General features: G+C 33.6%; 1 protein-coding gene across 5 annotated transcripts in view; it reads right to left on the bottom strand.

Annotated features, from left to right (window-relative positions):
- Positions 1 to 27500, bottom strand: part of LOC133650044 (protein spire homolog 1-like) — a 71191-nt gene that overhangs the window by 39719 nt on the left and 3972 nt on the right. The gene's annotated exons all lie outside the window — the stretch shown is intronic.

Raw genomic sequence — 27500 nt, 5'->3', positions numbered from 1 at the left:
ATTTTATTTTGAAAGGACAACATTGGTTGGTACCAAGATGCCACCTCATCATGCCCGCCTCACTATATAAGAAGTACTGTCAATTCCGGACTATCAGCCGCTGCTTTTTTCCTACGCTTTGCACCCTGCGGCTTATAAAACAGTGCGGCTATTTAAAGCTTTGACCCGGAAGTACAAGTGCTGTTTCGTCTTCTAGCCGTCCATAGCGTTACTACTGGTATGGATTCTTCATTCATCACACCAAGCAACGTTTGTAAGTTTTACAATATAACTAAAACTATTCTTACGTACTAAAGCATTCCATGTGTGATGTCTCTAGGAGTGTTTTCATGCATATTTGTACCTGCTATCGTCATGTATAGCAGCTAGCGTCGTTAGCATGAGCTAATATGCTAAGACATCTACAAGTGTCTGTGTTAGTATTGTTAACTTACATTCTTTTTGTATTGTTTCACTTTCACAAATTCCTCAGTAAATTCACCAAAACGTCACCGTGGAGTTTTTGAGTCCGTTTAGCTGATTGGAGAGTTAGTTTGCGCAGCTAGTGGGTCCATGACCATGACTGACGTTTTGTTTGACTAGTCGTTTTACTGCCGTGTTGAATAGAAGGTAAAGTAAATAAAAGGTAAAATAAGTGAAAAAGAAGGTGAAATAAAGTAAATAAAAGGTAAAATAAGTTAAATAGAAGGTAAAATAAAGTTAATAAAAGGTAAAATAAGTTAAATAGATGGTGAAATAAAGTAAATAAAAGGTAAAATAAGTTAAATAGAAGGTCAAAGAAGGTAAATAAAAGGTAAAATAAGTTAAATAGAAGGTGAAATAAAATAAATATAAGGTCAAATAAGTAAAATAGAAGGTAAAATAAAGTAAATAAAAGGTCAAATAAGTTAAATAGAAGGTAAAAGAAGGTAAAAAAAAGGTAAAATAAGTTAAAAAGAAGGTGAAATAAAGTAAATAAAAGGTAAAATAAGTTAAATAGAAGGTGAAATAAAGTAAATAGAAGGTAAAATAAGTTAAATAGAAGGTCAAAGAAGGTAAATAAAAAGTAAAATAAGTTAAATAGAAGGTGAAATAAAATAAATATAAGGTAAAATAAGTAAATAGAAAGTCAAATAAAGTAAATAAAAGGTCAAAAAAGTTAAATAGAAGGTAAAAGAAGTTAAAAAGAAGGTGAAATAAAGTAAATAAAAGGTAAAATGAGTTAAATAGAAGGTAAAATAAAGTAAATAAAAGGTAAAATAAGTTAAATAGATGGTGAAATAAAGTAAATCAAAGGTAAAATAAGTTAAATAGAAGGTCAAAGAAGGTAAATAAAAGGTAAAATAAGTTAAATAGAAGGTGAAAAAAAATAAATATAAGGTAAAATAAGTAAAATAGAAGGTAAAATAAAGTAAATAAAAGGTCAAATAAGTTAAATAGAAGGTAAAAGAAGGTAAAATAAGTTAAAAAGAAGGTGAAATAAAGTAAATAAAAGGTAAAATAAGTTAAATAGAAGGTGAAATAAAGTAAATAAAAGGTAAAATAAGTTAAATAGAAGGTAAAAGAAGGTAAATAAAAAGTAAAATAAGTTAAATAGAAGGTGAAATAAAATAAATATAAGGTAAAATAAGTAAAATAGAAGGTAAAATAAAGTAAATAAAAGGTCAAAAAAGTTAAATAGAAGGTAAAAGAAGGTAAAATAAGTTAAAAAGAAGGTGAAATAAAGTAAATAAAAGGTAAAATGAGTTAAATAGAAGGTAAAATAAAGTAAATAAAAGGTAAAATAAGTTAAATAGATGGTGAAATAAAGTAAATAAAAGGTAAAATAAGTTAAATAGAAGGTCAAAGAAGGTAAATAAAAGGTAAAATAAGTTAAATAGAAGGTGAAATAAAATAAATATAAGGTCAAATAAGTAAAATAGAAGGTAAAATAAAGTAAATAAAAGGTCAAATAAGTTAAATAGAAGGTAAAAGAAGGTAAAAAAAAGGTAAAATAAGTTAAAAAGAAGGTGAAATAAAGTAAATAAAAGGTAAAATAAGTTCAATAGAAGGTGAAATAAAGTAAATAAAAGGTAAAATAAGTTAAATAGATGGTGAAATAAAGTAAATAAAAGGTCAAATAAGTTAAATAGAAGGTCAAAGAAGGTAAATAAAAGGTAAAATAAGTTAAATAGAAGGTGAAATAAAATAAATATAAGGTAAAATAAGTAAAATAGAAGGTAAAATAAAGTAAATAAAAGGTCAAAAAAGTTAAATAGAAGGTAAAAGAAGGTAAAATAAGTTAAAAAGAAGGTGAAATAAAGTAAATAAAAGGTAAAATAAGGTAAATAGAAGGTAAAATAAAGTAAATAAAAGGTAAAATAAGTTAAATAGATGGTGAAATAAAGTAAATAAAAGGTCAAATAAGTTAAATAGAAGGTCAAAGAAGGTAAATAAAAGGTAAAATAAGTTAAATAGAAGGTGAAATAAAATAAATATAAGGTAAAATAAGTAAAATAGAAGGTGAAATCAAGTAAATAAAAGGTAAAATAAGTGAAATAGAAGGTGAAATCAAGTAAATAAATGGTGCCAGTAAAGAGTCATTCTGAGACTGAGAAAGAATGCAAACTATTTAGGAGGCAGTATGAAGTATTGATGTATGACATGGTGACTGGGGAAGTACAGTCTCCAATAACACCAGAAAAAGGTGCTGCTAGTGGTTTTTAAAAGAAGAACAAGTCACTGGCAAGATGGTAAAAGTCTGCAGGTCAACTCGTAACAACAATTTGAACAATGCTGCCTGGGTGGTACATATTTCACAATGGCTGATGTGCTGTCAATCAAAAAGGGATTCAGCATCAGACCCATCATCCAATCATCAAGCAGAGATGCTTGATATTTGATAATAATTACTCATTTAAAAAGTATTAAAACATCAGGCTTTATGGAATTGATTGTGGCGCATCAACGCGGCAAAATAAAAGCCGCCACACCTTCTATGATGTGAAATCAAATGAAAGTAACATAATGTATGATTTGATGTATGTATGTATGTATGTATATATATATATATATATATATATATATATATATATATATATATATATATATATATATATATATATATATATATATATATATATATATTAGGGCTGCAACTAACGATTAATTTGATAATCGATTAATCTGTCGATTATTACTTCGATTAATCGATTAATAATCGAATAAAAGAGACAAACTACATTTCTATCCTTTCCAGTATTTTATTGGAAAAAAAACAGCATACAGGCACCATACTTATTTTGATTATTGTTTCTCAGCTGTTTGTACATGTTGCAGTTTATAAATAAAGGTTTAGAAAAAAATTACAAAAAATTAAAAATGTAAAAAAGAAATTACAAAAAAAATAAATAAAAATTGCCTCTGCGCATGCGCATAGCATAGATCCAACAAATCGATGACTAAATTAATCGCCAACTATTCTTCTAATCGATTTTAATCGATTAGTTGTTTTTACGACACGCTGTTACATTCGGTTCAGTTTGCGCTGCTACACGTTAACATCAGCTATGAATAGTGACAAATAAGGAAGCAACACCACACAAAAGTTTGTAAGGCAACAATATTTCTTCCTCAAAGTCACGGTTACATAATAATAATATATAATAATAATAATAATATTATGTTTTATATTAGCCACAAACTTTATTCAGGATGCAATTTTAAAAGAGTTCAAAGTCTTCCTAGAATAATAAATGAACGTCATACTAGTACTCCTAAATTGTTTACTTCTGCGACGACCTCTCTAAAGTTTTGTAATCAATCATAAGTATCAAGCAGATAAAAGTCAAACATGGATAAGTGCGGAGAGTGTTTTGCATTTTTCCCATCATGCCTTGCAATGGATTTAAATGGGTGTAATTTCAAAAAAAATTTAAGGTTATGGTATTTTTTCTTATAATATCCACAAAGTTCAGTGAGCAGGTTGTGTTATGTGTGTTGACTGTTTGTGATGGTTGAATTTGTTTTTCTGCACCATGACTAGGACAGGTTGTTTGGATTGGGTCATAAAAGTATATGGACTATATGGTATATTTTTTTGTCCAAAAAAATTCCCGACTTTTTGACACTTGGAAAAAATCCCGACAAAAGTGTAAAAAATTCGGGATTTTTTCTAAGTGTCAAAAAGTTGGAATTTTTTTCTAAGTGTCAAAAAGTTGGAAAGTCTGAATTTTTTTGGTCAAAAAGTCGGGATTTTTTCTAAGTGTCAAAAAATCAGGATATTTTCTAAGTGTCAAAAAATCACGATATTTTCTAAGTGTCAAAAAATCTGGATTTTTTCTAAGTGTCAAGTGTACAAGACTATGTATGTCTGTGTGACAGACAATAAAACATTTCCAACTTTTTGACACTTAGAAAAAAATCCCGAATTTTGACAAAAAAATTCCTGAATTTTGACAAAAAAATTCCCGACTTTTTGACACTTGAAAAAAATCCTGACAAAAGTGTCAAAAATTCGGGATTTTTTTCTAACCGTCAAAAAGTCTGGATTTTTTCTAAGTGTCAAAAAATCTGGATTTTTTCTTAGTGTCAAAAAGTCTGGATTTTTTTCGTCAAAAAGTCGGAATTTTTTCCAAGTGTCAAAAAGTCGGAAAGTCTGAATTTTATTTGTCAAAAAGTTGGACATTTTTTTGTCAAAAAGTCTTGATTTTTTTCTAACCGTCAAAAAGTCTGGATTTTTTCTAAGTGTCAAAAAAATCTGGATTTTTTCTAAGTGTCAAAAAATCTCGATTTTTTCTTAGTGTCAAAAAGTCGGGATTTTTTTCGTCAAAAAGTCGGAATTTTTTATAAGTGTCAAAAAATCGGAAAGTCTGAATTTCATTTGACAAAAAGTTGGACATTTTTTTGTCTAAAAGTCTGGATTTTTTCTAAGTGTCAAAAAGTCTGGATTTTTTTCCAAGTGTCAAAAAGTCGGGATTTTTTCTTAGTGTCAAAAAGTTGGAATTTTTTCTAAGTGTCAAAAAGTTGGAAAGTCTGAATTTTTCATGTCAAAAAGTCGGGATTTTTTCTAAGTGTCAAAAAATCGGGATATCCCGACAAAAGTGTAAAAAATTCGGGATTTTTTCTAAGTGTCAAAAAGTTGGAATTTTTTCTAAGTGTCAAAAAGTTTGAAAGTCTGAATTTTTTTTGTCAAAAAGTCGGGATTTTTTCTAAGTGTCAAAAAATCAGGATATTTTCTAAGTGTCAAAAAATCTGGATTTTTTCTAAGTGTCAAGTGTACAAGACTATGCATGTCTGTGTGACAGACAATAAAACATATCCAACTTTTTGACACTTAGAAAAAAATCCCGAATTTTGACAAAAAAATTCCCGGCTTTTTGACACTTGAAAAAAATCCTGACAAAAGTGTCAAAAATTCGGGATTTTTTCTTAGTGTCAAAGAGTCTGGATTTTTTTCGTCAAAAAGTCGGAATTTTTTCTAAGTGTCAAAAAGTCGGAAAGTCTGAATTTTATTTGTCAAAAAGTTGGAAATTTTTTTGTCAAAAAGTCTTGATTTTTTCTAACCATCAAAAAGTCTGGATTTTTTCTAAGTGTCAAAAAATCTGGATTTTTTCTTAGTGTCAAAAAGTCTGGATTTTTTTCGTCAAAAAGTCGGAATTTTTTCCAAGTGTCAAAAAGTCGGAAAGTCTGAATTTTATTTGTCAAAAAGTTGGACATTTTTTTGTCAAAAAGTCTTGATTTTTTTCTAACCGTCAAAAAGTCTGGATTTTTTCTAAGTGTCAAAAAAATCTGGATTTTTTCTAAGTGTCAAAAAATCTCGATTTTTTCTTAGTGTCAAAAAGTCGGGATTTTTTTCGTCAAAAAGTCGGAATTTTTTATAAGTGTCAAAAAATCGGAAAGTCTGAATTTCATTTGACAAAAAGTTGGACATTTTTTTGTCTAAAAGTCTGGATTTTTTCTAAGTGTCAAAAAGTCTGGATTTTTTTCCAAGTGTCAAAAAGTCGGGATTTTTTCTTAGTGTCAAAAAGTTGGAATTTTTTCTAAGTGTCAAAAAGTTGGAAAGTCTGAATTTTTTTTGTCAAAAAGTCGGGATTTTTTCTAAGTGTCAAAAAATCGGGATATCCCGACAAAAGTGTAAAAAATTCGGGATTTTTTCTAAGTGTCAAAAAGTTGGAATTTTTTCTAAGTGTCAAAAAGTTTGAAAGTCTGAATTTTTTTTGTCAAAAAGTCGGGATTTTTTCTAAGTGTCAAAAAATCAGGATATTTTCTAAGTGTCAAAAAATCTGGATTTTTTCTAAGTGTCAAGTGTACAAGACTATGTATGTCTGTGTGACAGACAATAAAACATATCCAACTTTTTGACACTTAGAAAAAAATCCCGAATTTTGACAAAAAAATTCCCGGCTTTTTGACACTTAAAAAAAATCCTGACAAAAGTGTCAAAAATTCGGGATTTTTTCTTAGTGTCAAAGAGTCTGGATTTTTTTCGTCAAAAAGTCGGAATTTTTTCTAAGTGTCAAAAAGTCGGAAAGTCTGAATTTTATTTGTCAAAAAGTTGGACATTTTTTTGTCAAAAAGTCTTGATTTTTTCTAACCATCAAAAAGTCTGGATTTTTTCTAAGTGTCAAAAAATCTGGATTTTTTCTTAGTGTCAAAAAGTCTGGATTTTTTTCGTCAAAAAGTCGGAATTTTTTCCAAGTGTCAAAAAGTCGGAAAGTCTGAATTTTATTTGTCAAAAAGTTGGACATTTTTTTGTCAAAAAGTCTTGATTTTTTTCTAACCGTCAAAAAGTCTGGATTTTTTCTAAGTGTCAAAAAAATCTGGATTTTTTCTAAGTGTCAAAAAATCTCGATTTTTTCTTAGTGTCAAAAAGTCGGGATTTTTTTCGTCAAAAAGTCGGAATTTTTTATAAGTGTCAAAAAATCGGAAAGTCTGAATTTCATTTGACAAAAAGTTGGACATTTTTTTGTCTAAAAGTCTGGATTTTTTCTAAGTGTCAAAAAGTCTGGATTTTTTTCCAAGTGTCAAAAAGTCGGGATTTTTTCCTAGTGTCAAAAAGTTGGAATTTTTTCTAAGTGTCAAAAAGTTGGAAAGTCTGAATTTTTTTTGTCAAAAAGTCGGGATTTTTTCTAAGTGTCAAAAAATCGGGATATCCCGACAAAAGTGTAAAAAATTCGGGATTTTTTCTAAGTGTCAAAAAGTTGGAATTTTTTCTAAGTGTCAAAAAGTTTGAAAGTCTGAATTTTTTTTGTCAAAAAGTCGGGATTTTTTCTAAGTGTCAAAAAATCAGGATATTTTCTAAGTGTCAAAAAATCTGGATTTTTTCTAAGTGTCAAGTGTACAAGACTATGTATGTCTGTGTGACAGACAATAAAACATATCCAACATATCCCGAATTTTGACAAAAAAATTCCCGGCTTTTTGACACTTGAAAAAAATCCTGACAAAAGTGTCAAAAATTCGGGATTTTTTTCTTAGTGTCAAAGAGTCTGGATTTTTTTCGTCAAAAAGTCGGAATTTTTTCTAAGTGTCAAAAAGTCGGAAAGTCTGAATTTTATTTGTCAAAAAGTTGGACATTTTTTTGTCAAAAAGTCTTGATTTTTTCTAAGTGTCAAAAAGTCTGGATTTTTTCTAAGTGTCAAAAAATCTGGATTTTTTCTTAGTGTCAAAAAGTCTGGATTTTTTTCGTCAAAAAGTCGGAATTTTTTTATAAGTGTCAAAAAATCGGAAAGTCTGAATTTCATTTGTCAAGAAGTTGGACATTTTTTGGTCAAAAAGTCTGGATTTTTTCTAAGTGTCAAAAAGTCGGGATTTTTTTCCAAGTGTCAAAAAGTCGGGATGTTTTCTTAGTGTCAAAAAATCGGGATTTTTTTTCGTCAAAAAGTCGGGATTTTTTTCGTCAAAAAGTCTGAATTTTTTCTAAGTGTCAAAAAGTCGGAAAGTCTGAATTTTATTTGTCAAAAAGTCTGGATTTTTTCTAAGTGTCAAAAAGTCTGGATTTTTTCTAAGTGTCAAAAAGTCTGGATATTTTCTAAGTGTCAAAAAATCTGGATTTTTTTCTTAGTGTCAAAAAGTCGGGATTTTTTTCATCAAAAAGTCGGAATTTTTTATAAGTGTAAAAAAATCGGAAAGTCTGAATTTCATTTGTCAAAAAGTTGGACATTTTTTTGTCAAAAAGTCTGGATTTTTTCTAAATGTCAAAAAGTCAGGATTTTTTTCCAAGTGTCAAAAAGTCGGGATTTTTTCTTAGTGTCAAAAAGTTGGAATTTTTTCTAAGTGTCAAAAAGTTGGAAAGTCTGAATTTTTCATGTCAAAAAGTCGGGATTTTTTCTAAGTGTCAAAAAAATCGGGATATCCCGACAAAAGTGTAAAAAATTCAAGATTTTTTCTAACTGTCAAAAAGTTGGAATTTTTTCTAAGTGTCAAAAAGTTTGAAAGTCTGAATTTTTTTTGTCAAAAAGTCGGGATTTTTTCTAAGTGTCAAAAAATCAGGATATTTTCTAAGTGTCAAAAAATCCGGATTTTTTCTAAGTGTCAAGTGTACAAGACTATGTATGTCTGTGTGACAGACAATAAAACATTTCCAACTTTTTGACACTTAGAAAAAAAATCCCGAATTTTGACAAAAAAATTCCTGAATTTTGACAAAAAAATTCCCGGCTTTTTGACACTTGAAAAAAATCCTGACAAAAGTGTCAAAAATTCGGGATTTTTTCTTAGTGTCAAAAAGTCTGGATTTTTTTCGTCAAAAAGTCTGAATTTTTTCTAAGTGTCAAAAAGTCGGAAAGTCTGAATTTTATTTGTCAAAAAGTTGGACATTTTTTTGTCAAAAAGTCTTGATTTTTTTCTAACCGTCAAAAAGTCTGGATTTTTTTCTAAGTGTCAAAAAATCTGGATTTTTTTCTTAGTGTCAAAAAGTCGGAAAGTCTGAATTTCATTTGTCAAAAAGTTGGAAATTTTTTTGTCAAAAAGTCTGGATTTTTTCTAAGTGTCAAAAAGTCTGGATTTTTTCTAAGTGTCAAAAAATCTGGATTTTTTCTTAGTGTCAAAAAGTCTGGATTTTTTTCGTCAAAAAGTCGGAATTTTTTCCAAGTGTCAAAAAGTCGGAAAGTCTGAATTTTATTTGTCAAAAAGTTGGACATTTTTTTGTCAAAAAGTCTTGATTTTTTTCTAACCGTCAAAAAGTCTGGATTTTTTCTAAGTGTCAAAAAAATCTGGATTTTTTCTAAGTGTCAAAAAATCTCGATTTTTTCTTAGTGTCAAAAAGTCGGGATTTTTTTCGTCAAAAAGTCGGAATTTTTTATAAGTGTCAAAAAATCGGAAAGTCTGAATTTCATTTGACAAAAAGTTGGACATTTTTTTGTCTAAAAGTCTGGATTTTTTCTAAGTGTCAAAAAGTCTGGATTTTTTTCCAAGTGTCAAAAAGTCGGGATTTTTTCTTAGTGTCAAAAAGTTGGAATTTTTTCTAAGTGTCAAAAAGTTGGAAAGTCTGAATTTTTCATGTCAAAAAGTCGGGATTTTTTCTAAGTGTCAAAAAATCGGGATATCCCGACAAAAGTGTAAAAAATTCGGGATTTTTTCTAAGTGTCAAAAAGTTGGAATTTTTTCTAAGTGTCAAAAAGTTTCAAAGTCTGAATTTTTTTTGTCAAAAAGTCGGGATTTTTTCTAAGTGTCAAAAAATCAGGATATTTTCTAAGTGTCAAAAAATCTGGATTTTTTCTAAGTGTCAAGTGTACAAGACTATGTATGTCTGTGTGACAGACAATAAAACATATCCAACTTTTTGACACTTAGAAAAAAATCCCGAATTTTGACAAAAAAATTCCCGGCTTTTTGACACTTGAAAAAAATCCTGACAAAAGTGTCAAAAATTCGGGATTTTTTCTTAGTGTCAAAGAGTCTGGATTTTTTTCGTCAAAAAGTCGGAATTTTTTCTAAGTGTCAAAAAGTCGGAAAGTCTGAATTTTATTTGTCAAAAAGTTGGACATTTTTTTGTCAAAAAGTCTTGATTTTTTCTAACCATCAAAAAGTCTGGATTTTTTCTAAGTGTCAAAAAATCTGGATTTTTTCTTAGTGTCAAAAAGTCTGGATTTTTTTCGTCAAAAAGTCGGAATTTTTTCCAAGTGTCAAAAAGTCGGAAAGTCTGAATTTTATTTGTCAAAAAGTTGGACATTTTTTTGTCAAAAAGTCTTGATTTTTTTCTAACCGTCAAAAAGTCTGGATTTTTTCTAAGTGTCAAAAAAATCTGGATTTTTTCTAAGTGTCAAAAAATCTCGATTTTTTCTTAGTGTCAAAAAGTCGGGATTTTTTTCGTCAAAAAGTCGGAATTTTTTATAAGTGTCAAAAAATCGGAAAGTCTGAATTTCATTTGACAAAAAGTTGGACATTTTTTTGTCTAAAAGTCTGGATTTTTTCTAAGTGTCAAAAAGTCTGGATTTTTTTCCAAGTGTCAAAAAGTCGGGATTTTTTCCTAGTGTCAAAAAGTTGGAATTTTTTCTAAGTGTCAAAAAGTTGGAAAGTCTGAATTTTTTTTGTCAAAAAGTCGGGATTTTTTCTAAGTGTCAAAAAATCGGGATATCCCGACAAAAGTGTAAAAAATTCGGGATTTTTTCTAAGTGTCAAAAAGTTGGAATTTTTTCTAAGTGTCAAAAAGTTTGAAAGTCTGAATTTTTTTTGTCAAAAAGTCGGGATTTTTTCTAAGTGTCAAAAAATCAGGATATTTTCTAAGTGTCAAAAAATCTGGATTTTTTCTAAGTGTCAAGTGTACAAGACTATGTATGTCTGTGTGACAGACAATAAAACATATCCAACATATCCCGAATTTTGACAAAAAAATTCCCGGCTTTTTGACACTTGAAAAAAATCCTGACAAAAGTGTCAAAAATTCGGGATTTTTTTCTTAGTGTCAAAGAGTCTGGATTTTTTTCGTCAAAAAGTCGGAATTTTTTCTAAGTGTCAAAAAGTCGGAAAGTCTGAATTTTATTTGTCAAAAAGTTGGACATTTTTTTGTCAAAAAGTCTTGATTTTTTCTAACCGTAAAAAAGTCTGGATTTTTTCTAAGTGTCAAAAAATCTGGATTTTTTCTTAGTGTCAAAAAGTCTGGATTTTTTTCGTCAAAAAGTCGGAATTTTTTTATAAGTGTCAAAAAATCGGAAAGTCTGAATTTCATTTGTCAAGAAGTTGGACATTTTTTGGTCAAAAAGTCTGGATTTTTTCTAAGTGTCAAAAAGTCGGGATTTTTTTCCAAGTGTCAAAAAGTCGGGATGTTTTCTTAGTGTCAAAAAATCGGGATTTTTTTTCGTCAAAAAGTCTGGATTTTTTTCGTCAAAAAGTCTGAATTTTTTCTAAGTGTCAAAAAGTCGGAAAGTCTGAATTTTATTTGTCAAAAAGTCTGGATTTTTTCTAAGTGTCAAAAAATCTGGATTTTTTCTAAGTGTCAAAAAGTCTGGATATTTTCTAAGTGTCAAAAAATCTGGATTTTTTTCTTAGTGTCAAAAAGTCGGGATTTTTTTCATCAAAAAGTCGGAATTTTTTATAAGTGTAAAAAAATCGGAAAGTCTGAATTTCATTTGTCAAAAAGTTGGACATTTTTTTGTCAAAAAGTCTGGATTTTTTCTAAATGTCAAAAAGTCAGGATTTTTTTCCAAGTGTCAAAAAGTCGGGATTTTTTCTTAGTGTCAAAAAGTTGGAATTTTTTCTAAGTGTCAAAAAGTTGGAAAGTCTGAATTTTTTATGTCAAAAAGTCGGGATTTTTTCTAAGTGTCAAAAAAATCGGGATATCCCGACAAAAGTGTAAAAAATTCAAGATTTTTTCTAACTGTCAAAAAGTTGGAATTTTTTCTAAGTGTCAAAAAGTTTGAAAGTCTGAATTTTTTTTGTCAAAAAGTCGGGATTTTTTCTAAGTGTCAAAAAATCAGGATATTTTCTAAGTGTCAAAAAATCCGGATTTTTTCTAAGTGTCAAGTGTACAAGACTATGTATGTCTGTGTGACAGACAATAAAACATTTCCAACTTTTTGACACTTAGAAAAAAAATCCCGAATTTTGACAAAAAAAATCCTGAATTTTGACAAAAAAATTCCCGGCTTTTTGACACTTGAAAAAAATCCTGACAAAAGTGTCAAAAATTCGGGATTTTTTCTTAGTGTCAAAAAGTCTGGATTTTTTTCGTCAAAAAGTCTGAATTTTTTCTAAGTGTCAAAAAGTCGGAAAGTCTGAATTTTATTTGTCAAAAAGTTGGACATTTTTTTGTCAAAAAGTCTTGATTTTTTTCTAACCGTCAAAAAGTCTGGATTTTTTTCTAAGTGTCAAAAAATCTGGATTTTTTTCTTAGTGTCAAAAAGTCGGAAAGTCTGAATTTCATTTGTCAAAAAGTTGGACATTTTTTTGTCAAAAAGTCTGGATTTTTTCTAAGTGTCAAAAAGTCGGGATTTTTTTCCAAGTGTCAAAAAGTCGGGATTTTTTTCCAAGTGTCAAAAAGTCGGGATTTTTTCTTAGTGTCAAAAAGTTGGAATTTTTTCTGAGTGTCAAAAAGTTGGAAAGTCTGAATTTTTTTTGTCAAAAAGTCGGGATTTTTTCTAAGTGTCAAAAAATCGGGATATCCCGACAAAAGTGTAAAAAATTCGGGATTTTTTTCTAAGTGTCAAAAAGTAGGAATTTTTTCTAAGTGTCAAAAAGTTTGAAAGTCCGAATTTTTTTTGTCAAAAAGTCGGGATTTTTTCTAAGTGTCAAAAAGTCTGAATTTTTTTTGTCAAAAAGTCTGGATTTTTTCTAAGTGTCAAAAAATCAGGATATTTTCTAAGTGTCAAAAAATCCGGATTTTTTCTAAGTGTCAAGTGTACAAGACTATGAATGTCTGTGTGACAGACAATAAAACATTTCCAACTTTTTGACACTTAGAAAAAAAATCCCGAATTTTGACAAAAAAAATCCTGAATTTTGACAAAAAAATTCCCGGCTTTTTGACACTTGAAAAAAATCCTGACAAAAGTGTCAAAAATTCTGGATTTTTTCTTAGTGTCAAAGAGTCTGGATTTTTTTCGTCAAAAAGTCGGAATTTTTTCTAAGTGTCAAAAAGTCGGGAAGTCTGAATTTTATTTGTCAAAAAGTTGGACATTTTTTTGTCAAAAAGTCTTGATTTTTTCTAACCGTCAAAAAGTCTGGATTTTTTCTAAGTGTCAAAAAATCTGGATTTTTTCTTAGTGTCAAAAAGTTGGGATTTTTTTCGTCAAAAAGTCGGAATTTTTTATAAGTGTCAAAAAATCGGAAAGTCTGAATTTCATTTGTCAAAAAGTTGGACATTTTTTTGTCAAAAAGTCGGGATTTTTTTTCTAAGTGTCAAAAAGTCGGGATTTTTTTTCTAAGTGTCAAAAAGTCGGGATTTTTTCTTAGTGTCAAAAAGTTGGAATTTTTTCTAAGTGTCAAAAAGTTGGAAAGTCTGAATTTTTTTTGTCAAAAAGTCGGGATTTTTTCTAAGTGTCAAAAAATCGGGATATCCCGACAAAAGTGTAAAAAATTCGGGATTTTTTCTAAGTGTCAAAAAGTTGGAATTTTTTCTAAGTGTCAAAAAGTTTGAAAGTCTGAATTTTTTTTGTCAAAAAGTCGGGATTTTTTCTAAGTGTCAAAAAATCAGGATATTTTCTAAGTGTCAAAAAATCTGGATTTTTTCTAAGTGTCAAGTGTACAAGACTATGTATGTCTGTGTGACAGACAATAAAACATTTCCAACTTTTTGACACTTAGAAAAATATCTCGAATTTTGACAAAAAAAAATTCCCGGCTTTTTGACACTTGAAAAAAATCCTGACAAAAGTGTCAAAAATTCTGGATTTTTTCTTAGTGTCAAAGAGTCTGGATTTTTTTCGTCAAAAAGTCGGAATTTTTTCTAAGTGTCAAAAAGTCGGGAAGTCTGAATTTTATTTGTCAAAAAGTTGGACATTTTTTTGTCAAAAAGTCTTGATTTTTTCTAACCGTCAAAAAGTCTGGATTTTTTCTAAGTGTCAAAAAATCTGGATTTTTTCTTAGTGTCAAAAAGTCGGGATTTTTTTCGTCAAAAAGTCGGAATTTTTTACAAGTGTCAAAAAATCGGAAAGTCTGAATTTCATTTGTCAAAAAGTTGGAAATTTTTTTGTCAAAAAGTCTGGATTTTTTCTAAGTGTCAAAAAGTCGGGATTTTTTTCCAAGTGTCAAAAAGTCGGGATTTTTTTCCAAGTGTCAAAAAGTCGGGACTTTTTCATAGTGTCAAAAAATCTGGATTTTTTTCGCCAAAAAGTCGGGATTTTTTTCGTCAAAAAGTCGGGATTTTTTCTAAGTGTCAATAAGTCGGAAAGTCTGAATTTTATTTGTCAAAAAGTTGGACATTTTTTTGTCAAAAAGTCTGGATTTTTTTTTAAGTGTCAAAAAGTCTGGATTTTTTCTAAGTGTCAAAAAATCTGGATTTTTTCTTAGTGTGAAAAAATCGGGATTGTTTTCGTCAAAAAGTCGGAATTTTTTATAAGTGTCAAAAAATCGGAAAGTCTGAATTTCATTTGTCAAAAAGTTGGACATTTTTTTGTCAAAAAGTCTGGATTTTTTCTAAGTGTCAAAAAGTCTGGATTTTTTTCCAAGTGTCAAAAAGTCTGGATTTTTTTCTTAGTGTCAAAAAATCGGGATTTTTTTCGTCAAAAATTCAGGATTTTTTTCGTCAAAAAGTCAGAATTTTTTCTAAGTGTCAAAAAGTCGGAAAGTCTGAATTTTATTTGTCAAAAAGTTGGACATTTTTTTGTCAAAAAGTCTGGATTTTTTCTAAGTGTCAAAAAGTCTGGATTTTTTTTAAATGTCAAAAAATCTGGATTTTTTCTTAGTGTCAAAAAGTCTGGATTTTTTTCGTCAAAAAGTCTGAATTTTTTAAAAGTGTCAAAAAATCGGAAAGTCTGAATTTCATTTGTCAAAAAGTTGGACATTTTTTTGTCAAAAAGTCTGGATTTTTTGTAAATGTCAAAAAGTCAGGATTTTTGTCCAAGTGTCAAAAAGTCGGGATTTTTTCTTAGTGTCAAAAAATCTGGATTTTTTTTCGTCAAAAAGTCAGAATTTTTTCTAAGTTTCAAAAAGACGGAAAGTCTGAATTTTATTTTTCAAAAAGTTGGACATTTTTTTGTCAAAAAGTCGGGATTTTTTTCCAAGTGTCAAAAAGTCGGGATTTTTTCTAAGTGTCAAAAAGTTGGAAATGTTTTACTAAGTCTGTCACACAGACATACATAGTCTTCTACAATACTAAGTATGTCACACAGACGTACATAGCCTTGTACAAGACTATGTATGTCTGTGACGTAAGTATGTCACACAGACATACTTAGTCTTGTACAAGACTAAGTATGTCACACAGACATACTGTACATAGTCTTGTACAAGACTAAGTATGTCACACAGACATACTTAGTCTTCTACAATACTAAGTATGTCACACAGACGTACATAGTCTTGTACAAGACTAAGTATGTCACATAAGTATGTCACACAGACATACATAGCCTTGTACAAGACTAAGTATGTCACACAGACATACTTAGTCTTCTACAATACTAAGTATGTCACACAGACGTACATAGTCTTGTACAAGACTAAGTATGTCACATAAGTATGTCACACAGACATACATAGTCTTGTACAAGACTATGTATGTCTGTGACGTAAGTATGTCACACAGACATACTTAGTCTTGTACAAGACTAAGTATGTCACACAGACATACTTAGTCTTGTACAGGACTAAGTATTTCACATAAGTATGTCACACAGACATACATAGTCTTGTACAAGACTATGTATGTGTGACATACTTACGTCACACAGACATACATAGTCTTCTACAAGACTAAGTATGTCTGTGTGACATACTTAGTCTTGTACAAGACTAAGTATGTCACACATACATACTTACGTCACACAGACATACATAGTCTTGTACAAGACTAAGTATGTCACACAGACATACTTAGTCTTGTACAAGACTAAGTATTTCACATAAGTATGTCACACAGACATACATAGTCTTGTACAAGACTATGTATGTGTGACATACTTACGTCACACAGACATACATAGTCTTGTGCAAGACTAAGTATGTCTGTGTGACATACTTAGTCTTGTACAAGACTAAGTATGTCTGTGTGACATACTTAGTCTTGTACAAGACTAAGTATGTCACACATACATACTTACGTTACACAGACATACATAGTCTTGTGCAAGACTAAGTATGTCTGTGTGACATACTTAGTCTTGTACAAGACTAAGTATGTCACACATACATACTTACGTTACACAGACATACATAGTCTTGTGCAAGACTAAGTATGTCTGTGTGACATACAAGACTAAGTATGTCACACAGACATACTTAGTCTTGTATAAGACGTCACACAGACATAGTTAGTCTTAACACAGTCAGATGTAGCAATGTATCCATGACAGCAAAGTTATTGAGTTCATGTTCATTTACCGTTTGATTGATTGACAGCCAGTCTGACAATTGTATTCATCTTTTTATCAAATGTATTTTTCTTCTAATGTATTTTAATTCCAGCAGGACAAGATGCTAGATGTGTTTTAAAGGATTGTAGACTAGAAGTGCAGGACGTGTGCTACATTGTTGTGACATTCACTCCAGACTTCTGAGGAAAACCTTGGCTGACAAAGAAGCAAACCAGTTAGGTCTCATATTTGTTTTGTTCCAGGACTGCACTGACGTGTTCTCTCAACAACTCTTTCTCAACTCCACTATTACTGTTCTGTACTGTACTGTACTATTACTGTACGTCCTGTTAGGTCTCATTTGTCATGTCACACTGGGCCTAAGTCATGTCAGGCTGGACTAAGTTAGCGAACTTGCTGGACTAAGTTAGTGGACTTGCTAGACTAAGTTAGTGGACTTGCTGGACTAAGTTAGTGGACTTGCTAGACTAAGTTACTGGACTTGCTGGACTAAGTTAGTGGACTTGCTGGACTAAGTTAGTGGACTTGCTAGACTAAATTTGTGAACTTGCTGGACTAAGTTAGTGGACTTGCTGGACTAAGTTAGTGGACTTGCTGGACTAAGTTAGTGGACTTGCTAGACTAAGTTACTGGACTTGCTGGACTAAGTTAGTGGTCTTGCATGGCTAAGTTAGTGGACTTGCTGGACTAAGTTAGTGGACTTGCTGGACTAAGTTAGTGGACTTGCTAGACTAAGTTAGTGGACTTGCAGGACTAAGTTAGTGGACTTGCTGGACTAAGTTACTGGACTTGCATGGCTAAGTTAGTGGACTTGCTTGACTAAGTTAGTGGACTTGCTAGACTAAGTTAGTGGACTTGCAGGACTAAGTTAGTGGACTTTCTAGACTAAATTTGTGAACTTGCTGGACTAAGTTAGTGGACTTGCTAGACTAAATTTGTGAACTTGCAGGACTAAGTTAGTGGACTTGCTAGACTAAATTTGTGAACTTGCTGGACTAAGTTAGTGGACTTGCTAGACTAAGTTAGTGGACTTGCAGGACTAAGTTAGTGGACTTGCTAGACTAAATTTGTGAACTTGCTGGACTAAGTTAGTGGACTTGCTAGACTAAGTTAGTGGACTTGCAGGACTAAGTTAGTGGACTTGCTAGACTAAATTTGTGAACTTGCTGGACTAAGTTAGTGGACTTGCTAGACTAAGTTAGTGGACTTGCAGGACTAAGTTAGTGGACTTGCTGGACTAAGTTAGTGGACTTGCTGGACTAAATTAGTGGACTTGCTAGACTAAGATAGTTGACTTGCTAGACTAAGTTAGTGGACTTGCTAGACTAAGTTAGTGGACTTGCTGGACTAAGTTAGTGGACTTGCTAGACTAAGTTAGTGGACTTGCAGGACTAAGTTAGTGGACTTGCTAGACTAAATTTGTGAACTTGCTGGACTAAGTTAGTGGACTTGCTAGACTAAATTTGTGAACTTGCTGGACTAAGTTAGTGGACTTGCTAGACTAAGTTAGTGGACTTGCAGGACTAAGTTAGTGGACTTGCAGGACTAAGTTAGTGGACTTGCTGGACTAAATTAGTGGACTTGCTAGACTAAGATAGTTGACTTGCTAGACTAAGTTAGTGGACTTGCTAGACTAAGTTAGTGGACTTGCTGGACTAAGTTAGTGGACTTGCTGGACTAAGTTAGTGGACTTGCTGGACTAAGTTAGTGGACTTGCTAGACTAAATTTGTGTACTTGCTGGACTAAGTTAGTGGACTTGCTGGACTAAGTTAGTGGACTTGCTAGACTAAATTTGTGAACTTGCTGGACTAAGTTAGTGGACTTGCTGGACTAAATTTGTGAACTTGCTGGACTAAGTTAGTGAACTTGCTGGACTAAGTTAGTGGACTTGCTGGACTAAATTTGTGAACTTGCTGGACTAAGTTAGTGAACTTGCTGGACTAAGTTAGTGGACTTGCTGGACTAAGTTAGTGGACTTGCTAGACTAAATTTGTGAACTTGCTGGACTAAGTTAGTGGACTTGCTGGACTAAGTTAGTGGACTTGCAGGACTAAGTTAGTGGACTTGCTAGACTAAGTTAGTGGACTTGCTAGACTAAGATAGTTGACTTGCTAGACTAAGTTAGTGGACTTGCTGGACTAAGTTAGTGGACTTGCTGGACTAAGTTAGTGGACTTGCTAGACTAAGTTAGTGGACTTGCTAGACTAAGTTAGTGGACTTGCTAGACTAAGTTAGTGGACTTGCTAGACTAAGTTAGTGGACTTGCTAGACTAAGTTAGTGGACTTGCTAGACTAAGTTAGTGGACTTGCTAGACTAAGTTAGTGGACTTGCTAGACTAAGTTAGTGGACTTGCTAGACTAAGTTAGTGGACTTGCAGGACTAAGTTAGTGGACTTGCAGGACTAAGTTAGTGGACTTGCTGGACTAAGTTAGTGGACTTGCTGGACTAAGTTAGTGGACTTGCTGGACTAAGTTAGTGGACTTGTCCCGTCCAACAGACAAAGCCGACCACACTATGACCTATTTTCCACAGACCGGTTTAGGGACATGAAAGTGATATTTCTTGTCTTCTACATTTCTTATTTTTTCTTTTACTGTATTTTAATTTCTACTTACCTTCTTTTACCTTTTATTGACCTACTTTGACCGTCTTCTACCTTGTTTTACCTTCTACATTTTCTTATATCACCTATTATTGACCTTTTTTCTTTAGCTGTATTTGACTTTCTACTTAAGTTGTAATGTGTATCTCCTGCTAAAGTCCTTTCGCCTAGGACTAAAAACCTAGAGGACTATCGTCAAGTCTTTGGGCATTAGAAGAGAAGGGAGTAAGCAGGCCAACGTGTGACCACTAAAACTTGTTTGACGCTTCTGACTCATTTTACAAAAGTCACTGAGCAGAACGGTTGATTCCACACCCAAGCCAGGTCAACACCCAGGCCAGGTGAATGACACAAGAGTCTAGCGCTAACGTAGACCTGACAGAATGACGGAGTCAAGCACTAACATAGACCTGACAGAATGACGGAGTCAAGCACTAACATAGACCTGACAGAATGACGGAGTCAAGCACTAACATAGACCTGACAGAATGACTGAGTCAAGCACTAACATAGACCTGACAGAATGACTGACTCAAGCACTAACATAGACCTGACAGAATGACTGACTCAAGCACTAACATAGACCTGACAGAATGACTGAGTCAAGCACTAACATAGACCTGACAGAATGACGGAGTCAAGCACTAACATAGACCTGACAGAATGACGGAGTCAAGCACTAACATAGACCTGACAGAATGACGGAGTCAAGCACTAACATAGACCTGACAGAATGACGGAGTCAAGCACTAACATAGACCTGACAGAATGACTGAGTCAAGCACTAACATAGACCTGACAGAATGACGGAGTCAAGCACTAACATAGACCTGACAGAATGACGGAGTCAAGCACTAACATAGACCTGACAGAATGACGGAGTCAAGCACTAACATAGACCTGACAGAATGACGGAGTCAAGCACTAACATAGACCTGACAGAATGACTGAGTCAAGCACTAACATAGACCTGACAGAATGACTGAGTCAAGCACTAACATAGACCTGACAGAATGACGGAGTCAAGCACTAACATAGACCTGACAGAATGACGGAGTCAAGCACTAACATAGACCTGACAGAATGACTGAGTCAAGCACTAACATAGACCTGACAGAATGACTGAGTCAAGCACTAACATAGACCTGACAGAATGACGGAGTCAAGCACTAACATAGACCTGACAGAATGACGGAGTCAAGCACTAACATAGACCTGACAGAATGACGGAGTCAAGCACTAACATAGACCTGACAGAATGACTGAGTCAAGCACTAACATAGACCTGACAGAATGACGTAGTCAAGCACTAACATAGACCTGACAGAATGACGTAGTCAAGCACTAACATAGACCTGACAGAATGACGGAGTCAAGCACTAACATAGACCTGACAGAATGACGGAGTCAAGCACTAACATAGACCTGACAGAATGACTGAGTCAAGCACTAACATAGACCTGACAGAATGACTGAGTCAAGCACTAACATAGACCTGACAGAATGACTGAGTCAAGCACTAACATAGACCTGACAGAATGACGGAGTCAAGCACTAACATAGACCTGACAGAATGACGTAGTCAAGCACTAACATAGACCTGACAGAATGACTGAGTCAAGCACTAACATAGACCTGACAGAATGACTGAGTCAAGCACTAACATAGACCTGACAGAATGACGGAGTCAAGCACTAACATAGACCTGACAGAATGACTGAGTCAAGCACTAACATAGACCTGACAGAATGAGCCACTTGTGTGTTCCACGCAGGATTCCCACTGATAGTGCAAATTCTACATAATAGTCAATAGTTTCCTGAGCTGCATCGCTAAGCGGTGACATCACCATGCTGAAGCCTCTGTTCCTCTGTTAGCATGCTAATATTAGCATGCTATCATTAACATGCTACTGTTTTTTGCAAGAATTTTAGCTTATGTATTTTTTTACCTAATAATCATGGATTTCGTTAATTGACACTATCTTAGAATTTCGCTGACTGTTCCCCTGTTAGCATGTTGATTTTAGCATGCTAACGTTTTTTTGTTAGCGTTTTAGCTAATTTTGTACGTTTTAACCTCATGAACATAGATTGTGTTACTTAGTGCCATCTTAGAAGTATGCTTCCCCTGTTAGCATTTTAGCCAACTTCCTACTTTTCAACCTAGTAATCATGGAATCCGGTACTTAACGCTAGCCCTCCATCTGTTGCATGCTAACGTTAGCATGTGAATGTTAGCACACTAACATTTTATGATAGAATTTTAGCTAATTTAGGACAGTTTAACCTAATAATCATGGATTCCAGCACTTGGCGCCATCGTATATATATGCTAGCCCTCCACCTGTTGGCATGTTAATGTTAGCATGTAAATGTTAGCATGCTAACGTTTTATGCTAACATTTTGGATAATTTTGTACGTTTTAACCTAATTATCATGGATTTTGTTACTTGGTGCTATCTTAGAAGTATGCGTCCCCTGTTACCATGCTGATGTTAGCATGCTAACATTATATGCTAGCATTTTAGCAAACTTCTTACTTTTCAACCTAATAATCATGGATTCCGGTACTTGGCGCCATCTTAAAAGTGTGCTAGCCCTCCACCTGTTGCATGCTAATGTTAGCATGTGAACGTTAGCATGTGAATATTAGCACCCTTATATTTTATGATAGAATTGTAGCTAATTCCGTACTTTAGAACCTAATAATCATGGATTCCGGCACTTGGCGCCATCGTAGTTATATGCTAGCCCTCCACCTGTTGGCATGTTAATGTTAGCATGTAAATGTTAGCACGCTAACGCTTTATGCTAACATTTTAGATAATTTTGTACATTTTAACATAATTATCATGGATTTGGTTACTTGGTGCCATCTTAGAAGTATGCTTGCTGTTCCCTTGCTACCATGCTCATTATTTTATGCTAGCATCTTTGCTAGCATTGTACTTTTTAACCAAATAAACATAGATTTTGTTACTTGGAAGTATGCTTGCTGTTCCCTTGCTACCATGCTAATGCAAGCCAGCTCATATTTTATGCTAGCATCTTAGCTAGAATCTTAGCTAGCTTTGTACTTTTTAACCAAATAAACACAGATTTGGTTACTTGGTGTCATCTTAGGAGTATGCTTGCTGTTCCCTTGCTACCATGCTCATTATTTTATGCTAGCATCTTTGCTAGCATTGTACTTTTTAACCAAATAAACATAGATTGTGTTACTTGGAAGTATGCTTGCTGTTTTGTTACTTAGAAGTATGCTTGCAGTTCCCTTGCTACCATGCTAATGTAAGCCAGCTCATATTTTATGCTAGCATCTTAGCTAGAATCTTAGCTAGCTTTGTACTTTTTAACCAAATAAACACAGATTTGGTTACTTGGTGTCATCTTAGGAGTATGCTTGCTGTTCCCTTGCTACCATGCTCATTATTTTATGCTAGCATCTTTGCTAGCATTGTACTTTTTAACCAAATAAACATAGATTTTGTTACTTGGAAGTATGCTTGCTGTTTTGTTACTTAGAAGTATGCTTGCTGTTCCCTTGCTACCATGCTAATGTAAGCCAGCTCATATTTTATGCTAGCATCTTAGCTAGAATCTTAGCTAGCTTTGTGCTTTTTAACCAAATAAACACAGATTTGGTTACTTGGTGTCATCTTAGGAGTATGCTTGCTGTTCCCTTGCTACCATGCTCATTATTTTATGCTAGCATCTTTGCTAGCATTGTACTTTTTAACCAAATAAACATAGATTTTGTTACTTGGAAGTATGCTTGCTGTTTTGTTACTTAGAAGTATGCTTGCAGTTCCCTTGCTACCATGCTAATGCAAGCCAGCTCATATTTTAGGCTAGCATCTTAGCTAGAATCTTAGCTAGCTTTGTACTTTTTAACCAAATAAACACAGATTTGGTTACTTGGTGCCATCTTAGAAGTATGCTTGCTGTTCCCTTGCTACCATGCTCATTATTTTATGCTAGCATTGTACTTTTTAACCAAATAAACATAGATTTGGTTACTTGGTGCTATCTTAGAAGTGCGCTGGCTGTTCCCCTGTTAGCATGTTAACTTTGTATGCTAGCATTTTAGCTAATGTTATACATTTAGATGAAATATTCACGCATTCTGTTATTGTGTACCCTCTTGGAAGGCTGCTAACTTGTCTAACCATACTAACATTTAGCATTTCCAGATTCGGCTCTTCCAACTTTCAAACCGTGTTTTACTTTTAAACCATTTTAAAACCTTCCGATCATTTCTACAGTCCACGAGCATTCCAGTTCAGTGTTAGCTCGTCAACATTCAAACCATTTCAACAGTCAAACCATTCCTACATTCAAACCATTCCAACATTCATTCTACATTCCATCAGCCTTTCAGTTCAGCTTCAGCTTTGCAGCGGGTGTGTGTGTGTGTGAGCGTGTTTGTGTGATGGTGTGTGTGTGTGATGGTGTGTGTGTGTTATCATGGGTGTCAGATGAAGGTGTGAAAATTCTGTCAGGAACGCGGCACGTCAGCAATCACATGATTGAGAGGGTAAACACGAAAAGCTGTTGAAGTTGTGCTGCTAGTTCTATGTTATACACACACACATGCACAGTCAGCAGCCCCTCCCCCCTCCCCTCTCCCCTCTCTCCTCTCCCACACACAACACAGAAGTTGCAGCATGAGAGGTTTACTGGCGACGCTTGATGACCTCATCAAACCGCCGCGAGCACAGCATAACGACAACAAGAGTGTGTTGTTGCCGGTGCTGTAGCCGTGGCTAACAAGCCAGCTCGCTGGGTGACTGACTAGCGACACCATGTCTATGGTTTGGGGTTATTTTAAAGTGTGTCTGACGGGATACTTGTTACATAGTTTAATGCATCCAGCATCGCAACTTGTTACATAGTTTAATGCATCCAGCATCACAACTTGTTACATAGTTTAATGCATCCAGCATCACAACTTGTTACATAGTTTAATGCATCCAGCATCACAACTTGTTACATAGTTTAATGCATCCAGCATCACAACTTGTTACATAGTTTAATGCATCCAGCATCACAACTTGTTACATAGTTTAATGCATCCAGCATCACAACTTGTTACATAGTTTAATGCATCCAGCATCACAACTTGTTACATAGTTTAATGCATCCAGCATCACAACTTGTTACATAGTTTAATGCATCCAGCATCACAACTTGTTACATAGTTTAATGCATCCAGCATCACAACTTGTTACATAGTTTAATGCATCCAGCATCACAACTTGTTACATAGTTTAATGCATCCAGCATCACAACTTGTTACATAGTTTAATGCATCCAGCATCACAACTTGTTACATAGTTTAATGCATCCAGCGTCACAACTTGTTACATAGTTTAATGCATCCAGCATCACAACTTGTTACATAGTTTAATGCATCCAGCATCACAACTTGTTACATAGTTTAATGCATCCAGCATCACAACTTGTTACATAGTTTAATGCATCCAGCGTCACAACTTGTTACATAGTTTAATGCATCCAGCATCACAACTTGTTACATAGTTTAATGCATCCAGCATCACAACTTGTTACATAGTTTAATGCATCCAGCATCACAACTTGTTACATAGTTTAATGCATCCAGCATCACAACTTGTTACATAGTTTAATGCATCCAGCATCACAACTTGTTACATAGTTTAATGCATCCAGCATCACAACTTGTTACATAGTTTAATGCATCCAGCATCACAACTTGTTACATAGTTTAATGCATCCAGCATCACAACTTGTTACATAGTTTAATGCATCCAGCATCACAACTTGTTACATAGTTTAATGCATCCAGCATCACAACTTGTTACATAGTTTAATGCATCCAGCGTCACAACTTGTTACATAGTTTAATGCATCCAGCATCACAACTTGTTACATAGTTTAATGCATCCAGCATCGCAACTTGTTACATAGTTTAATGCATCCAGCATCACAACTTGTTACATACTTTAATGCATCCAGCATCACAACTTGTTACATAGTTTAATGCATCCAGCATCACAACTTGTTACATAGTTTAATGCATCCAGCATCACAACTTGTTACATAGTTTAATGCATCCAGCATCACAACTTGTTACATAGTTTAATGCATCCAGCATCACAACTTGTTACATAGTTTAATGCATCCAGCATCACAACTTGTTACATAGTTTAATGCATCCAGCATCACAACTTGTTACATAGTTTAATGCATCCAGCATCACAACTTGTTACATAGTTTAATGCATCCAGCATCACAACTTGTTACATAGTTTAATGCATCCAGCATCACAACTTGTTACATAGTTTAATGCATCCAGCGTCACAACTTGTTACATAGTTTAATGCATCCAGCATCACAACTTGTTACATAGTTTAATGCATCCAGCATCACAACTTGTTACATAGTTTAATGCATCCAGCATCACAACTTGTTACATAGTTTAATGCATCCAGCGTCACAACTTGTTACATAGTTTAATGCATCCAGCATCACAACTTGTTACATAGTTTAATGCATCCAGCATCACAACTTGTTACATAGTTTAATGCATCCAGCATCACAACTTGTTACATAGTTTAATGCATCCAGCATCACAACTTGTTACATAGTTTAATGCATCCAGCATCACAACTTGTTACATAGTTTAATGCATCCAGCATCACAACTTGTTACATAGTTTAATGCATCCAGCATCACAACTTGTTACATAGTTTAATGCATCCAGCGTCACAACTTGTTACATAGTTTAATGCATCCAGCATCACAACTTGTTACATAGTTTAATGCATCCAGCATCACAACTTGTTACATAGTTTAATGCATCCAGCATCACAACTTGTTACATAGTTTAATGCATCCAGCATCACAACTTGTTACATAGTTTAATGCATCCAGCATCACAACTTGTTACATAGTTTAATGCATCCAGCATCACAACTTGTTACATAGTTTAATGCAGTGGTCCCCAACCACCGGGCCAAGGCCCGGTACCAAATATATATATATATATATATATATTTTTATTTTTTTTAATTAAATCAACATAAAAACACTATATATACATATTGTGTATGTGTATGCCAATATAGATCAATACAGTCTGCAGGTATACAGTCCGTAAGCACACATGATTGTATTTCTTTATGTGGTGCGTCACATCATTTATTGTGGCCCGTTATGTCATTCATTGTGGTCAGCCACAAAATTTATTGTGACCTTAATGTCATTTATTGTGGCCCACCATGTCATTCAATGTAGTCAGCCACATAATTTAAGTGGCCTTCACGTCATTTCTTGTGGCCTGCCATACCTTTTTTTTTGTGGTCCGTCACATCATTTATCGTGGCTTGCCATATCATTCAATGTGGCCCGCCATGTTTTTTAAAGCAGTTTGTCACATAAATCAGCATGGTCTGTCACATCATTTATTGTGGCTTGCCATGTCATTCAATGTGGTCAGCCACAAAATTTTATGTGGCCTTCACGTCATTTATTGTGGTCCATCACATCATTTATCGTGGCTTGCCATATCATTCAATGTGGCCCGCCATGTTTTTTAAAGCAGTTTGTCACATAAATTAGCATGGTCTGTCACATCATTTATTGTGGCTTGCCATGTCATTCAATGTGGTCAGCCACAAAATTTTATGTGGCCTTCACGTCATTTATTGTGGTCCATCATATCATTTATTGTGGCCCACCATGTCATTCAATGTGGTCAGCCACAAAATTTTACGTGGCCTTCACGTCATTTATTGTGGTCCATCACATCATTTATTGTGGCCCACCATATCATTCAATGTGGTCAGCCACAAATTTTATGTGGCCTTCACGTCATTTATTGTGGTCCATCACATCATTTATTGTGGCTTGCCATATCATTCAATGTGGTCAGCCACAAAATTTTACGTGGCCTTCACGTCATTTATTGTGGTCCATCACATCATTTATTGTGCCTTGCCATATCATTCAACGTGGTCAGCCACAAAATTTTATGTGGCCTTCACGTCATTTATTGTGGTCCATCACATCATTCATTGTGGCCCACCATGTCAGTCAATGTGGTCAGCCACAAAATTTTATGTGGCCTTCACGTCATTTATTGTGGTCCATCACATCATTTATTGTGGCTTGCCATGTCATTCAATGTGGTCAGCCACAAAACGTTATGTGGCCTTCACATTATTTATTGTGGTCCATCACATCATTTATTGTGGCCCACCATGTCATTCAATGCGGTCAGCCACGAAATAAATGTGGCCTTCACACAATTTCTCCCGGCCCACCACGTCTTCTTTTTGTGGTCCGTCACATCATTTATCGTGGCCCGCCATGTCACTCAATGTGGTCAGCCACAACATTTATTGTGGCTTTCACGTCATTTATTATGGCCCACCATGTCATTCAAAGGGGTCTCCCTACTTTGAAGATGGTGCCGAGGGTCTG

Source organism: Entelurus aequoreus, linkage group LG05 (assembly GCF_033978785.1).
Source record: "Entelurus aequoreus isolate RoL-2023_Sb linkage group LG05, RoL_Eaeq_v1.1, whole genome shotgun sequence".
Taxonomy (NCBI): Eukaryota; Metazoa; Chordata; class Actinopteri; order Syngnathiformes; family Syngnathidae; genus Entelurus; species Entelurus aequoreus.
Note: the sequence above shows the minus strand (reverse complement) of the source record. Positions and strands in the feature narration are given on the sequence as shown.